Here is a 17494-nt window from a genome sequence, read left to right on the forward strand (position 1 = left end):
TTTGTTCACTTTCTTGGGAGGTTCTTGGGTTATTTTTTCTCTTTTTGAGGGGCACGCGCGGTGTCAGCAAGTGTTGGGGTTTTGCACACTTTTTATTCTCTTCTCTCTATTCGGTGTAATTTGTGTGTGGGTGCTTCCGATTGGAAGTTTAGCATAGCGGGATCTCTTTTTTGTAGTCATGGGGACTGAAAGCGGGGGAACGAGTGACGCAAAGGTTACTGAAACCTTTGCGTCACTCGTGTCGTGTATATTAGAGTACATGAGGGAAAGACCATTAATAGATTGAGCATGTGGAATATCATTCTAAAAGAATTATAAAAGTGCAACTGAGATAAAAAGCTTTTTCCGACAAAGAGTAATTTTCACTGATATTAAGGAGGCAAATAGTTGTGTAACTGATAAGGATTTTGCAGCATTCAGAGTTTATATTCAGGCAAATATTGTTGAAGTAGATGGGGTTGTTGCAATGGATCACGATGAAAATGAACGGTATTGGAAAAAGGAATTGGTGGACTGGAAAATCTATAGAATAGACTGAGGTGTCTATAAAAATAAAGTAGGAATAGACTGAGGTGGAAATCAAAGTGTTAGAAGTTTATAGAATGAAAAAGAAGGTAGTTCGCGATACTGTAGTGTCTACTCTAATGGAAAATGGTCCACAAACCCATGTGGAAAAGAAGGTGGAATGGGTTCCGGCAAAAGCCGTGCGGGTAACTTTTCAAGGTTCGGTTAGCGGATAGCGGAAAAGGTGGTGAGAAAACCAAGCGAGGCAATACTGATGGGAAAGATCTTCTTAAGAATTTTTCTTCGTGGAAACCTGTTATTCTATTAATTTTACAAAAAAGTGGGGTGTCACAAGAGCTGACCAAGCTCATTGAGGCTTGGTTTTCCCTTTTATAGAAAGTTACATTATCCCTAAAGTTGTGCCCATGCTATCTCAGATTCTTTTAAAGATTTAATATGGATTTATCAGGAGAGCTCAAAATTTTGCAGTGGAACTGCAATAGTGTTAGACCTAAGCTCCAGGACCTGTTAATTGTCTGCAATCAACTAGCTATCGATATTATTGCATTGCAAGAAACCAAGTTGACTCCCAATTCCAACTTTAGGCTTCAGGGATATTCAATCGTTCGTAAAGATCGAAGTGGAAGAGGAGGTGGGGTATTGATTGCAATTAAGGAAAATATCAATTATGACAGAGTAACGGTTGAGATCAATAGTGGTGAGTGCATTGCTGTAGATGTAAGAGTTGGAAGAGGGAAAATCAAATTTTTCTCGGTATACTCCACAAATGGAAATCGGTTGAGCAGGGGTGATTTAAATTCACTATCAGCATTTGCTTCTGGAGGTAAAGTTGTGATCCTAGGGGATTTTAATACACGCAGCACATTATGGGGAGGAGAGTCGTCAAACCGATGGGGTCAAATGATAGAAACATGGGTCGAGGAGCACGAATTATCGATTCTGCAAAAGATTATGGGAATGCAGACGACAAGTTTACCGTCAATTTGTCCGTAGAGGTACCCGTGAAAGATACCTAGCTTTTAAGAGAATAGATGCGATTGCCAAGAGGGCCATGACACAAAAGAGAATTCAGTTCTGGCGCGATAGATGTGCTGAATTTAATAATCACACTATAGTGATCCAAATCTTATGGATCACTCTGTAAAATTATTTGATGGAATTTAAGATGATCTGTAATGATCCATATTCTATGGATCACTCTGCGAAGATAATTTATGGGAATTGACGAAGATCAAGACCAAAGAGAAATTAAAAAGAGTTCGATGGAGAAATTCTCACTTGGAGAATGACAAAAAAAATAAGGAGCCATCGCGCAGAGATAATTTACGATCATAATTTATGAGATGTCCACATTTCGTGGGTGCAGGTGCAGTACAAAAAATAGAGCCAAAAATAGCACACAACCAATAGTAAAATAAAAAAGGGAATAACGCAAACAGCAGTAAGAAAAATAGGGTTCAATGATTGGAGAATAGTGTCTTCTATAACTGAGATTATGGTATAAAAGGGCTGCCGAAATTAGTGTAGTTGTTCAGTTGCCAGTGACTTCTCTTGAGAGCACTGGTTGTAATTCAAGAAGTGAAATAAATACTATTGGTGCCAATACCTTTTGTTATTCACTATCTGCTGGACCGATCCGACTGGAGGATTTCCTGAGGTGGACGTGTACTTGGAGAAAAATTTTCAATTTCCTAAAAAACCATGGCACTACAACACCTCCCTTGGAGAGATGTGGAATTTAGCCAGATCCTTTAGGGGTTTACCTATGGAAAGATTTAATCAATTCCAGGAAGAATGGTTAGAAGATTTCTCAGACAAACTGGCTCCTCCATTTGCTCATAAGTCTGAAAATTATAGTATTCCTTTCTCTCATGGAACGGGTAGTGATCCATTGTATGGAGAGTTTTCCATGGGCGAGCTTGAGGTAGGAATTTCTTCCCTTAGAAATAAAAGCCCTGGGTTAGACGGAATTCGTTCTGTGTATATTAAGAAACTCCCTGACATAGGTAAGATCATTTTGCTGCAAATTTTTAACTTCATTTGGAGGACTGGGTTTATTCCATCCGATTGGTACAAGGCCAAGGTTGTTCCGGTACCTAAGCCCCATAAGGATAGAAATAATATTAAAAATTATAGACCAATTAGTCTCCTTTCAGTGGTTCGTAAATTGCTGGAGATATTGATTTTGATTAGGCTTGAAGCATGGGTTGAAGAGAATAGAGTTGTTCCTGATTCACAGTTCGGATTTAGACGTGGACGCGGTACGCAAAATTGTATTGCCACACTATATTGCAAGATCCAGTTGGCTTTTAGTAGGAAAAACTCTCTGGGCTGCGTCTTCCTTGATGTTGCATCTGCCTTCGATAATGTCCTTATTGATATCCTCTGTAAAAGTTTGAGAGATCTGGGTCTTCCCACGGGTTTCATTGCCATTTTATATGGCCTGCTAAGCTTTCGTGAGGTTTCAGTCGTTTTGGAATCTAGAGTAATAGCAAGATGAAATAGTTGGGTGGGTCTTCCACAAGGCTCCACTTTATCACCAATTCTATATAATATATATGTTAAGGCGGTTGATTCGGCGATACCTCACGATTGTTTTGCAATACAATCATTTCTCCTATTATCCCTTAAAATTTATCTATAAATTCAAGTGAATTGTTAATATAAGTGGTGGTGGTATAAAACATTGAATTAATTAAGTGGATTGTAAAGATTAAAAAAGATTGTGAAAGTGTGTTAAGCACATTGTGAATTAGTGGGGCTCTACTTTAGGGCTCCTGGTCCTTCTCCAAACCTTGTGGTGGAGTCCGCAGATCGAGCATTTTTCTGGGTCCTCCTTCGCGGATCCTAGAAGTTCCCAACTCATCATTTATTACATTTTCTAGGTGAGTGCAACTCCCCCACACACACCCTTAGAATTTGCATAGGATTGATGCCTAGCACGCACACTGGCTCTGCCGAAGTTTTATCAGGAGTGATGCCCTTAGATTTTCGATTCCAGTTCATTATTGATAGATTTCTTAATCGAAGTTTAAGACTACAGCCTGAACTTAAAAGTGATTTGGTTCGTATAGAAGATAGAAGTCCGAATAGTATGGCTTTGTCTTTGGAAAGGTTACGAAGCTATGGATTTTTCCCAAATTCTGATCCAGACGTTATTGTCGGTAAGATTTCTGAACGTTCCTTGCAAGTTTGGCAGGATAGTTGGGATTCGGGTGAACTAGGTAGGTTCTGCCACTCTATCGTACCCAAAAGTAGGAGTTAGGGCTTGGTTTAGATCGTGTGGGAAACTTTCCAGATTTGAAATTGTGATGGCTAGCAGAATAGCAAGCACACATACCAAAGCAAATGCGCATTTATATAGGATCAATATTGTTAGTTCTCAGCTCTGTGACGTGTGCAATGAGTATATGGATGTAGACCATATTATTTTTAGCTGTCCCCAAGTATCCTCTAATAGGGAGCGTTTAAGGCTGGAGTGTGGTGGTCTCACAAATGTTAAGGATTTTTGGCGGTCGCCTTTGAGAATCGCAATAATGGTAAAATACTTAGAGCTCTAACGATCTTTATCAAAGTAAATAAAATTGAACTGTGAGATGCGCCTCCGAGGTTCTGAACTGGTAGATTTCCGAGTGGCTTGTTGTAAAGCAAGTAAAATGCCACAATATTGATATGCACACTCTCTGCAGACGCTTATGAAGCGAAAAAATACACGCGCTGCAGAGAGTGTGCATAATCAGCAGATCTGTCCAACAAAAGAATGCCCTATGGCTAATGTATGATGGAAGAAATAAAGTTAGTTGTTTTTAGAAGTTATTCCGGTGCAGTTCTCTCTCATCGTCGTTTTCCTACCAAAGAATCGAAGTGCCACCCAATAGTCCACAAAAGCTCAACATTTTGGCGCAGCCGGCACACCTTTCTTGTGTTTTAAAGAAAAAAAGATTGTGAGATCCCGTGAAAGGAAAAGAACTGTAACATAACTTCACAACTCAGTGTCCGTGTGCGGAAAAAAAAACAAATAAAAATTTCTGTGTGTTTAAACATACAACGAATAAACATCTCTGTGAGGACGAAAAACGCAGAAATTAGGCTTCAAAAATCAACGCACCATCCCCAGCGGAAAGCAATCTTCAAAAATCTTCAGAAACCAACGCATCATCCCCAGCAGAAATTGGTCATCAAAAATCTTCAGAAACCAACGCATCATCCCCAGCAGAAATTGGTCATCTAAAATCTTCAAAAACCAACGCATCATCCCCAGCAGAAATTGGTCATCTAAAATCTTCAAAAATCAACGCACCATCCCCAGCGGAAAGTAGTCTTCAAAAATCTTCAGAAACCAACGCATCATCCCCAGCAGAAATTAGTCTTAAAAAATCTTCAAGAATCAGCGCACCATCCCGAGTTCAAATTTTTCCTCACAAATCTTCCAGGAAAATATGAGGTACTGTGACCATTTGTGATTAACCCTGTGAAGCGGTTTTCCTATTGAATCGACAAAAAAAACAGTGTTATTTTAATTAAAAAAAAAAAAAAGAAATTCTGGTAAAATTGTAAAAAAGTGGTATCCAAATTTCGTGACAAAAAATCAAATCAAGTATAAAATTTTGCATAATAATTTATGTCGAAAAATAGCATAAACGAGTGTGCGGAAAATTTACCACGTCGTGCAGTTTCTCTAAATACATTGAACCTTGAGAGTGAATCAGTGGTTCTCAATCCATTAAACCCTGACACTTTCCTTACGATATCTTCTGATTCAGATTTTGATTGTGATATTAAAATTGAAAAACCCACTATTAAAAAAATGACACAATCAAATGTATCACAGGCAAATACTTTTGATTTGGGGACTGCTGTTCGAGTGATCCCTGAATTTGACGGTAAAAATGATTTGAGTCAATATGTCAGAGCTGTAGAATTGATGCGTGGTACAATGGTATCAGAAAGTGACAGAACACAATTAATGCAAATTGCCCTCCTAAAACTAAAAGATCAGGCCTATAACTACGTAAAATATGGAAATTATTTATCCTGGACCACGTTAAAACGAGACTTGGAAAAACAATTCGGTGTTAATAAAACGGTTTCTCAAGTTTCAGCAGAAATTTTTTCTCTTTGTCAAAAGAAAGATGAGGATGTGGATGCATATTCAATGCGTTGCAAAAAACTTTTATCAGAATTTAATGAGCTTAGCATTCGAGAAAATAATTGGAGTGAGACTGATTCTCAAGCTATTAAAGCAATCACGGAGATGAATTCAAAAAGGGCATTAGATGCTTTCGTGGCGGGTTTAAAATCGCCTCTAAAAACGTACATAAAATCGTGTCGCCATAAAGAATTACATGAAGCTATAAGGGATGCCAAAGAAGAAGAGGCTAAATTGCAAGCAGAGAATTTGCGTCTCAATCAATCTGGCAATAAGCCCCAAAATAATTCAAATTCGAAATCCTCAAATAAAAATTCGGTTGTTTGCAACTATTGTAAAAAATCAAACCACAAAATTACCGAGTGCCGAAAAAGACCAAATTACTGTGCTCATTGCAAAAAGAGCGGACACTCGTTTTCAGATTGTCGTTCCCGACACAAATCACGTAACAATCAAAACGGCTCTCAAACTTCAAGTTTTTCTAATAGTGGTGCTCAAGAAGCATCACCTTCATCATCCGGCAATTCAAATTCCGGTAATTTAAACTCGAATCGAGCCACCGGGGGCACGACGGTTCAGGCTCGAAATCTGCGACAGTAAAGTGCTATAAATTCAGAAATGATCGTTCTGCACCGATTGCAAAATTAAAAACAATCCTTCTACTATGCAATGTTACTAAAGAGTTAAAATCGCGATTTCTTATCGATACGGGAGCTGAAGTATCTTTGATTCATCTCAATCAGCTTCAGGACGATGCCTTAATCGATACGGCGAATAAAATCTCAATTAGTGGTATTGCTAAAAACCCCTTTTGCACCATTGGTACAGTGGATGCAAATATCACGATCAGCCCCTCATTCGAAATCAAACATACTTTCCATGTATTACCTGATACGCAACCTGAATTATCATTTGCCGTATTAGGATCTGACTTTTTGGAACAGTATACTTGTCATATTGACTATGAACACAATTGCATGATTTTTCCTTCAAAGAAAATATCAATTCAGTTTGATTTCTCACGATCGCCATTCTTTAATACAACAAGCTTCATTCATTACATTAAATTAAAAGAGCGATCGGAATCTTATATAAAAGTTTTGAATATTCACAGGGTTGATAAATTAATTGAAGGCGGAGAGATTAATCCTGGCGTGTACCTTGGCAATGTAATTGCTCATAAAGATGAAAATTACTGCACTATTCCAATTATCAATGCGAATTCTTCCGAAGTTGAACTCAAAAATGTGAGTCTAAAATCACATTCCCTTGAAAATTTCGAACTTTATAATTTAACACAAGATTCGGCTTCTAATACTAGTTGCAGTAAAAAACGAGCGCAAAAAATATTAGAGTCCACAAGCCTCTCGCATCTTAATATAGAGGAATTATCAGCTCTGACCAATTTGATCCACAAATATTCTGACATTTTTCATTTGGAAGGGGAACCCTTAGGTTTTACCAAGGCAGTTACTCATGAAATCCCTACAGATCCTCCGAATGCGTCTCCCATTTTTGTTCGACCCTACCGTTTGCCACAACAACAAAAAACCGAAGTGGACAAACAAGTGAGCAAGATGTTACAAGATAACATTATAACATCTAGCAGTAGTCCATGGAATTTCCCTTTATTGGTAGTAGACAAAAAATCTTCGGATAATACAAAGAAATTTAGGATCTGTGTAGATTTCCGAAAACTCAATGACATAACTGTCAAAGATTCCTTCCCATTACCTCTGATTGAGGACATCCTTGATCAGTTAGGTCATAGTCGATATTTTTCGACTCTTGATTTAACAAGTGGATACCATCAAATCGCAATGGATGAAGCAGATCGATTGAAGACTGCATTCAGCACCCCTACGGGTCATTTCGAATTTCTTAGAATGCCATTCGGGCTCAAAGGAGCCCCCTCAACCTTCCAGAGATTAATGAATCAGATGTTAACAGGATTGCAAGGTATCAAATGCTTCGTTTATCTAGATGACATTTGTATTCATTCAAAAAATTTAAATGAGCATCTGGAAAGACTTGTTGAAGTTTTTGACAGACTTAGGTCGTTTAATCTAAAATTAAATTCAGCCAAATGTAACTTCATGCGTAAGGAAGTCACGTACCTAGGGCATGTGATCACAGACAAAGGTTATTCTCCAGATCCTAACAATGTAAAAGCGATACAAGATTTTCCAACGCCTAAAAATATCAAGCAAATCCAATCTTTTCTGGGAGTTTGCAATTTCTATCGTAAATTCATCAAAGGCTTTTCAAAAATTGCATCACCTTTGAATGCCCTTTTGCGGAAGGATGCGACTTTTCATTGGAATGAAGCATGCGAACAAGCTTTCAAGGACCTAAAAAATTGCATTTTATCCCCACCTATCTTAAAGTATCCGGAATTCGAAAAACCCTTTATTCTCACTACAGATAGTAGTGGAACTGCCATAGGAGCTGTTTTAAGTCAACCCCATTCTATAAATGGGTGCACGGAAAATCTACCGTGTAGTTTTGCCAGTCGTACACTTAATGGTGCCGAGCAAAGATATTCAACCACTGAAAGAGAATTTTTAGCGGTTTTTTGGGCGATTAAAAACTTTAGACCATATTTATATGGTCGCAAATTTACGGTAGAAACCGATCACCGCCCATTACTCGGTATTTTAAAAACCAAGGATCTGTCATCGAGGTTGATGAACTGGAGTCTAAAGCTTGCTGAATACGATTTTACTATTGTATATAGGCCAGGGAAAACAATTTCTCATGCTGATGGACTTTCCAGAGCATTTAATCAAGTTGTTACACGATCCAAATCAAAAAAGATCGATCTTGAGAATAAGAAGACACAGGATTCGTCCGTGGACGAAGCTGTATCCAATCAGGACCTTTCTTATACCAAAGCGACTGAACACCAATCAGACGCTCTAACTAAAATTCAAGGAAACGCATTTTATAATTCATTCATTCACTATCATTCACTTTGCCTTCCTAGTCCTGATAATATAACAGAAACAAGAAGCTCTTTAAGCGATATCTCAGAAAAGTCTCATAAAGATGTGGTTACCGTTCTTCTAATGGCTAGTATGGACATGTCAATCACACTTTATGGAGATAAACTTATAAACTTGCTAAAGGACCGTTTACAAAAAGCTCAAATTGGAGATATTTTCCTCTTAAAAGATCCTGACCATGTCAAAATCCAATATTTGGTTGTATTCCAACCGCTAACAACGCAAAGTCCTGATTTTCTAAACAACCTTAGAAACGTGAGAACGTTTTGCCGAGATAATTATATATCTGAAATAAATCTAAATATTGCGCAGATAGCACCAAAAAGTCTACACGAACCTATTGCACGATCAATGATTAATTTTGTGTTTTTCGCATATGACATTAAAATTAATATATTCAAAAATAAAGTTTGCCGCCTCCGAAAGATTGATGACATTCAAAAAGTGATTGAAGCTTTTCACAAAAGCTCAACGGGAGGTCATCAAGGAATTAATAAAACTTATGAGAGGATTAAAAACGAATACGTTTGGCATAATATGTACAGACATATTGTCCAATTCGTGAACAATTGTATAGATTGTCAGAAGAACAAGGCATCCAAATCAGTTAAAGCACCTCTTGAAATAACAACTACAGCATCGAATGCGTTTGATAAGTTGTATTTGGATATCGTTGGTCCGTTACCCGTTACAAATTCAGGTAATAAATTCATTTTAACTTGCCAATGCGACCTAACGAAATATCTAATTGCAATACCCGTACCAAATGCTGAGGCTAATACAATTGCTCAGGCATTCACCACACAAATTGTTTGTGTCTACGGTTGTCCTTTAATGGTCGTAACCGATCAAGGAACAAACTTCATGTCAGATATTTTCAAACTAACGTGCAAATTCCTTAAAATTGATAAAATTCGTTGTTCTGCATTTCACCCTGAAAGCAACGGCAGTTTAGAAAGAAGTCATGCGGTTTTGGGAAGTTACTTGAGAAATTTTGTTGACGCAGAGACAACGAACTGGGATACTTTACTCCCATACGCTACTTTTTCTTATAATAGTAGCAAACATGCTGCTACGAAATTTAGCCCATACGAACTAGTGTTCGGCAAGGTTCCCGAATTTCCAATGAAATCAAATCAAAAAATTGATCCAGTCTATAATTATGACAATTTTGCTTATGATATGAAGTACAAATTTCAAAAAATTCGACAAATTGCTAAAGAAAATTTAATATCAGCGAAAGAGCATGTAAAAGAAAAAGTAGATAAAACGTCGAAACCTGTTACTTATAAAATAGGTGATTTAGTGTTTGTCAAACAGCTGGCTCATCGTAAAGGTGAATCTTCTAAGTTAAGCCCAAAATGGGACGGTCCGTTTGAGGTAGTAGACTTACCGACACCAGTAAATATCAAAATTCAGCAAGGAAATCGTACTAAAATAATTCACAAAAATTTAACTAAACCATTTGTTCCTAAATAAAGACAATAATTATTGTCATTTCACATTTCTAGGTTTCCATTCTTTTTGAGGGTTTTATTACTCTCTCTGGCATCCAATCCAGTTTTGGCTTCACTATATGAAACATCCTCAATCAAGGAAAATGTTATTATTGAAGATTGCGGTTCATTACACATCCATACGTCAGATATTCACCTAATAACGAGATTTCCTATTTCAACGTTTGCAGAGCATACTAATGACTTGGGACACATGTTAGACGCTATGAACTCTATTTGTTTACAGATAACAAGATTTACGAATACCTCTTATTGTATATCAATAACGTCTCAGATGAATTTTATGTACAAAAATCTTTTATCCCAAAATCAGTTACTTAAACATTTAAAATTTCACCGATCGAAACGTGGTCTTTTCGATGGCATTGGAACAGCTTTCAAATGGTTAATCGGAACACTAGATGAGAACGATGCTCAGGATTTTAATTCAAAAATTTCTTTCTTGCAAAATAATACACAAAAAGTTATTGAAAAATTTAATGCTCAAACAATAATCATGAAAAATGCTCTTTCAACACTAGATTCTCACGATAAAGAAATTGCCTTACACCTTAATAATATAAAAAACCAAACTTTAAATCTGAAAAATGATGTTAACACTCTTAAAAATTTACTTAAACAAGAGTTAGTTAAAGAACAACAAGTAAAAATCCAAATGCATTTTAATGAACTATCTACTTCTGTAGTTATTACAACCTTTCTAATGAAAGATCAGATCGATCATATTGCGGATATCCTGTTATCCACAAGTGACAATCGAATTCACCCTTCAATTTTAAATCCTAATGATTTAGTCGAAGAATTACGCAATGCGCATTTACCACTTTCTGATGCCTCTACAACCATTTACGCGTTAGAAAATGATAATGCTTTTAAACTTCTGAAATTGATTACAATGCATGCTTATATTTTGGATAGTTTTGTGCTATTCAAATTCGACTTACCACTGGTTAGCCGAGACAATTTTGCTTTGCACAAAATATCATCTATTCCCGAAGTTTTAAATTCTACGTCATATTTAGAGATGATAGTAGATCATAAATTTATAGGTGTTAACGAATTTAAATACATTTTACTCACAATGCATGAATTACAGGCCTGTACGATTCTTGATAACTCAATGTACTTGTGTGAATACGAACACCCGATTTATAAATCCCCATCAAATCCGAGTTGCGAATATCAATTATATCTTGATGGAAATGCAATGCTTTGTAAAAGAGCGGTAATGAAACTCAATCATGAAATTTGGATCCCCTTATTTAAGAAAAATGTTTGGGTTTATGTATTACCAAATATAACAAATGTATTTTTGAACTGTAATAAGAGTAAAGAAAAAATTACCCTAAAAAATACTGGAATTTTAAGAGTTAACAAAACTATTGAGGGAAATTGTAAAATCATAACAGATCAAATTGTAATTCAAATTTTCAAAGAATATCCTATTGATTTCAATTTCACTATGTTTCACACAGATAATGTAGATATGACCAAAGACACCCCAAAATTATTCGATAATCAATCAGAAACTTTAAATTTTACAGAATATGATATCAAAGTATTAAAAGACTTGAATTTTAACAAAGATATTGAAAAAGAAGTAAATTCGTTAAATACAATTGATTATATTGATTTCCACGATATTCACCATTATACAGTTATTTACTGTGTGCTTGTAATAGGAATAATTATAGTTTCCTTCATGTATTACAAGAAAAAACAGAAAGAAAAAGTTTCAAAATGTGCATTACAAAATGTATCAATCGCAACCCCTCAAAATATTCAAAACGACAGTGCACAGAATATGTTGAATGAACCTATATATGGATCTGTTTAATTAAGTCACTAAAATTTAAAAAAAAAAAAAAAAAAAAAAAAAAACAAGAACAAGCTATAACTTTTTTCTCTTTGCTTAATTAAATTAGTAAAAAAAAATAATAAATAATAATCATTAATAATAATAAATAAATAATCATTTTTCTGATCATTAGGAAATGATCTTTTTCACAAGGGGGAGGAATGTTGTAAAGCAAGTAAAATGCCACAATATTGATATGCACACTCTCTGCAGACGCTTATGAAGCGAAAAAATACACGCGCTGCAGAGAGTGTGCATAATCAGCAGATCTGTCCAACAAAAGAATGCCCTATGGCTAATGTATGATGGAAGAAATAAAGTTAGTTGTTTTTAGAAGTTATTCCGGTGCAGTTCTCTCTCATCGTCGTTTTCCTACCAAAGAATCGAAGTGCCACCCAATAGTCCACAAAAGCTCAACAGGCTATATGCGGCCAAGATGTTTCAAGTATAAGGTGGGCCAAATCGAACTGCCAGTTACGTAGATACTTTTACCCGACTGGTACAGTGTTGACAACTCAGATTTGTCAAACAGTTGTAATAGAAAAATAAGAATTGAATAATTTTGCAGCTTAATTAATTTTCTTCATAAATGAAAATATATTTATTGTTCCTCGGCTAATGAAATTCAAATAAGTATAATATGACAAATTTTGATTAAAAATTACCTTTTTACTTATATGACCAAATTGGGTATGATATTAAAATTGCCTAGGATAAAATATCGTCCATTTATGCCATTAAACTCAATAATTTCTTTAAATCAATTTTCCATTGTTAAATTTTAAAATTTAATCTGATTTTGCAGCTAATATATTTAAAGATTGCATTCAATATTGTACACTTCTCAGTCAATTTTTAATTTTATTAAGTTTTTTGAAAAATTATAGACTACACAGAAAAAAAATCACAACTTTCTAGGCAAGGCTAGCTTTACTGGCCAATCAAATAAATGGGGTTTTGGAGCACCACATTTCTCTTTTTACGTCGCGTTTTATATTTTCCATTTCGATGAAATGTTTTTTGCAACAATTTTATTTCCAAAGGAAAAGTAACACTTCAGAATTTTTTTTTTTTGATAGGTTGTTTCACTACAATGATAGTTCCAATGAGTGTATTAGAGTGAACTGCTGAGAGAATTTTTCCCTAATGTATAGAATATTTAATTAACTTTCTCTTTGTGGAAAAATTATTTTCTAACCTTTTTATGACTCAAATTAAAAAAAAGTTGACCAAGAATCAGAATATTGGGATTTAATTCCAAAGTGCGGTAAAGTACCACATTTTTTATCCAGAGAATAACATCATAAATGAATGAACAATTGAATGGGCTTTACCACAATTCAGACTACAATTATCAAAAAAAGGTCACGTTTTAATCCAGAATAGAAATTATGAGAAAAACGCAATTAATTCTAAAAAATTCCGAATATCGTATATATTTAACTCTCAAGTATTGCAATATTCAAAAAAAAAAAAAGAAAAACTCACTAAAGACGTGAAAATACCAATTTTGTCTTAATTTATTCCCCTCCTTGGCAAAACTTCATCAGGTGATGACATTTTTATTGGTTTTGTGACATGAAAATTGGTTAAAAAACACAAAATAATTGTAAATGTAAAAATAATTGATAAGAATTAATAATATAAGATCCAAAATAGTCGTAAAGTGGTACTGAAAGAACCATAAGTTGTGAATACAAATGTCACCTTAAATTTCTTTTCTGAATTGCTCTTGACAGTTAAATAAAATTTTCTGAAAAAACTCACACCTGATGTACCTGATAGATTTTAGAAGAAAGTATATTGTTATGTGTGATAGAATTCTCGCTAAAGTGTTGGAAAAAAATAACTTAATAAATTAGTTTTTTGTTAATAAAATCAATGGAAAATCATTTTAAGATTTTTCTTGTTTTTTCTTAGTTTAACACAAAACAAAAAATGTGGAAATCTTAATGGGGAAATGGATTTATGAGTCCTTAGAACCGCTGTAGAAGTCTTACGAAATTAAAGAAAATTTAATTTGCTTTTTGTTTAGAATATCTGAACTCGACATTTTATATCAATTTTGTATTCTACGTGATTTATATTTTGAATTCTGTGTTATTTTACTTATTCTGAGTTTTTTCTGAAGAACATAATATTAGTATTGAATGTTCTGACACATTTGTGATTTGCTCATATGGTGTATGGTCTGTCGGGTTTTGTGGAAATAATTTTTGTCCAGTGGAATTTTGTGGCAAAAAAGGTATGAGATAAACAGAAACAACATCAAATATTAGTTTAATTAACAAAAATAGTCATTACTGTTAACAATTAAACTAATAATTGTGATATATTCCAAACATTTTATAGAAATGTATTCGGAAATGATGTTGGCGCGAGTCACGAACAGATGATTTTTGACATAACCTCCAAAAAGTATCTACGTCATCACTCTTGTAGATTACTTAAGTTTAAAATTATACATGAATTGTAGCCAACTTCAAGGCAAAAGACGATTCCTATAAATAGCGCGCCATTGCTAGAGGTTTCCTCTTTTGCCGCCCAGGCTTCGACTAATAAAGAAGTGTTACCTACAAAAGCCAGTCTTTTACACTGGCGACGACTACGCCGGAAGTTGAGACAAGCTCAGCTCAGAGCAACGAGAAACCACCAGCAGCACCATTATTGCAAACCGTGAGTAGAATGAGTGCTTTAGTAGGATCTATCGAGGCATACATGCCTGGAGAAAATTTCGAGCAATATCGATGCCGACTGGATCATCTGATGATTGTGAATGGCGTGGAAGACGACAACAAGAAGAAATCCCTGGCAATAACACTGATGGGCCCCACGTGCTATGGGAACTTAGTGTCGCTGCTGTCACCACAGAAACCAGAACAATCCACCTACAAGGCGATAATGGACACTCTGGAGAAGCACTACAAGGTGAAGAACAATATCATCTCCGAGAGGTGCCAATTTCACATGCGGACACGCAAGGAAGGCGAAAGCGTGGAGGATTATATTGTGGAGCTGAAAGCGTTGTCACAGGAATGTACATTTGGATCATTCCTTGAGGAAGCATTACGCGTGTTAGATTAAAAGTCCTGGTTACACTTGCACTAGCTTCTTTATTGTTGTTACTCCGTTGAAGTACAAAGCGACACTGACTCATTGACTCGATAATCAATAATATAATATACAATAATTATGCTTATTAAACAATATAGGCGATTCGCCACATTCCTCCCCCCTTAATTAAACAGTGGTATTTTTCTTAATTTTAAAGTTCTTACAGCTATTCCAATATTTATAAAGAATAAAAAGTAATACCCCAATGATAATAGTTATATAAATAATATAATGATATACATGGTGTTTTGTCATTTGATCACTGTATTCTAAACCTTCTGCGATATGGACTTTTTCAAAAAGGTCTTTTAACTCCTTCCTACTGCTCAACATAATCCTTTTTTGATTCAGTTTTAATGTTCGAAATATTTAAGCTTCTGAAATTACTCATGAATACTTCTACTTTCCGGGATAAATTAGAATAAACTGACAATCCAGAATATAGTGACAAATGATCATTGTTTAGTTTACATTCAGTGTTAAATTTTAAAACACCACGTTTATTAATGTTTTCTTCAAATTGTTTATTTAAACAATTGATTATGATTTTTCTTGGCACTTTTTGGACATATACAAATGTTGCGTTATCGATTTCAATCCAAATGTTTTCTGAAAGGTCAATTTCCAATTTACGACAATGTGAAGTTTCATCTTGTAAAATGATTTCGCTTTCACAAGTGTGCCTTCCCACCTTATATAGAATTCTGGAAGAACACATATGTAAAGTTTCAATAATATTACATTTTGATAAATCATTTTCAGTTAATGCAAGATAATTGTCTCTACTTTTATCAATAGCAACAGCTGGAAAATCGATATGGATCAGTTCATATCCCTCCCCATTTAAGAAAGGAATGGGCGAAATTTGGAATAAAGTAAATTCATTATTGACACACAAGGGAATTTTGATCACTCCAACTAATTTGGCATTTAGAGAATAGAAGGAAAGGCTTGAGACTTCGTATAAGGATGCTACATCGTTATCAAACGGAATTACAACATCTTTAGGCAATACAAGTGAAATAGATTTTATTTCATTTAAAAAATCATTAGGAGGTAGAAAGAACGGATGAACATGACCAAATGTTGCAGCATGTAATACCGCCAAAATTTGTTGTTGTTCATGTTCCAACTGTTGCATGTCCAACAATACAGTCTCTCCAAGATCGTACAGATCATTCATTATGTTTTGAAAATTAAATTGAGAATCTATTTTCTTCAAACTATCATGAACTTGGAGTACAGCAGTGTCTATAGCTTCTTCGGTTCTATTAAGTTCACTGAGCATGGATTTTACAATAGATAATTGCATATCTGTTTTTCTGATCAAAGTATTAGAATTATTTCGAAAATTTTCCATGACACTTTGTATTTCATCATAATCGTTTTGATTCATAGTTCCGAATAAAAATTTTGATACATCTCCGACAACATTTATAAGTCCTCTTTTATCTCTTCGAGGACGATGTAACTTCATGATTCCTTTTATCATCAGATTTGTATTATTCAGTTGTCTAATTCTTATATTCATTTTAATTTTGCTGGATCTACAAGGCATGTCCTCTATTTTAACATTTTTAGAATTTTTTAAAAATGGATTAATTTTCAGTGTTTCACATAAATCTTCGAATCTTTTAACATGTTCAGACATAATTAAAATACCATCACTTAAAGGTTTAGTATCGCACGCAACTATAACAGTCCATTTTGAGTGACTTATTAATAATTTTCCCAGGGAGTGCACGTGAAAGTTAACGTCCTTTGGCAGTGGCACGATTTCGTAAGGTCGCTCCGCATTTGTCAGAAGAAACAATGACAGGAAAATTGTCAAAACGAAAACACACCCTGCAGAAAAGAAATTTCTATCAATTTTACTCGACAAATTTCCTCAATAAATTATTATGCACGGTTTTAAATTTCTTCCCGACTAAAATTCTAGTATTTAAAGGCGATAAGACATCAGTGACTATGTAGGGTCCTCTTCTTTTTGGCAAAAACTTTGATGATTCTCCTGGTTTAGATGGAGATTTGTTTAGCAAAAAGACCTTGTCTCCTATATTAAAACTTTCGGCGTTTATATTCTTATCATAGTGATTTTTAGAGTGGATTTTCTGCTCCTTTAGTTTCTGTAACGCAAGATTCTGAATTTTTTTGAGTTTCACTTTCAAATCAAAAATGTAATCATTAAACGTGTACGCAGGTTCATCCTTGCGCGCTCTCATTGATGGGAATTCAAATTTTGTCCCAAAAATAAGTTCATGTGGAGAGAATCCATGTGCCGAGTGTACCGCTGAATTATAAGACGCAATAGCTCGAGGAATCCACA

The sequence above is a fragment of the Phlebotomus papatasi genome, chromosome 4, assembly GCF_024763615.1.
Source record: "Phlebotomus papatasi isolate M1 chromosome 4, Ppap_2.1, whole genome shotgun sequence".
In the NCBI taxonomy this organism is placed as follows: domain Eukaryota; kingdom Metazoa; phylum Arthropoda; class Insecta; order Diptera; family Psychodidae; genus Phlebotomus; species Phlebotomus papatasi.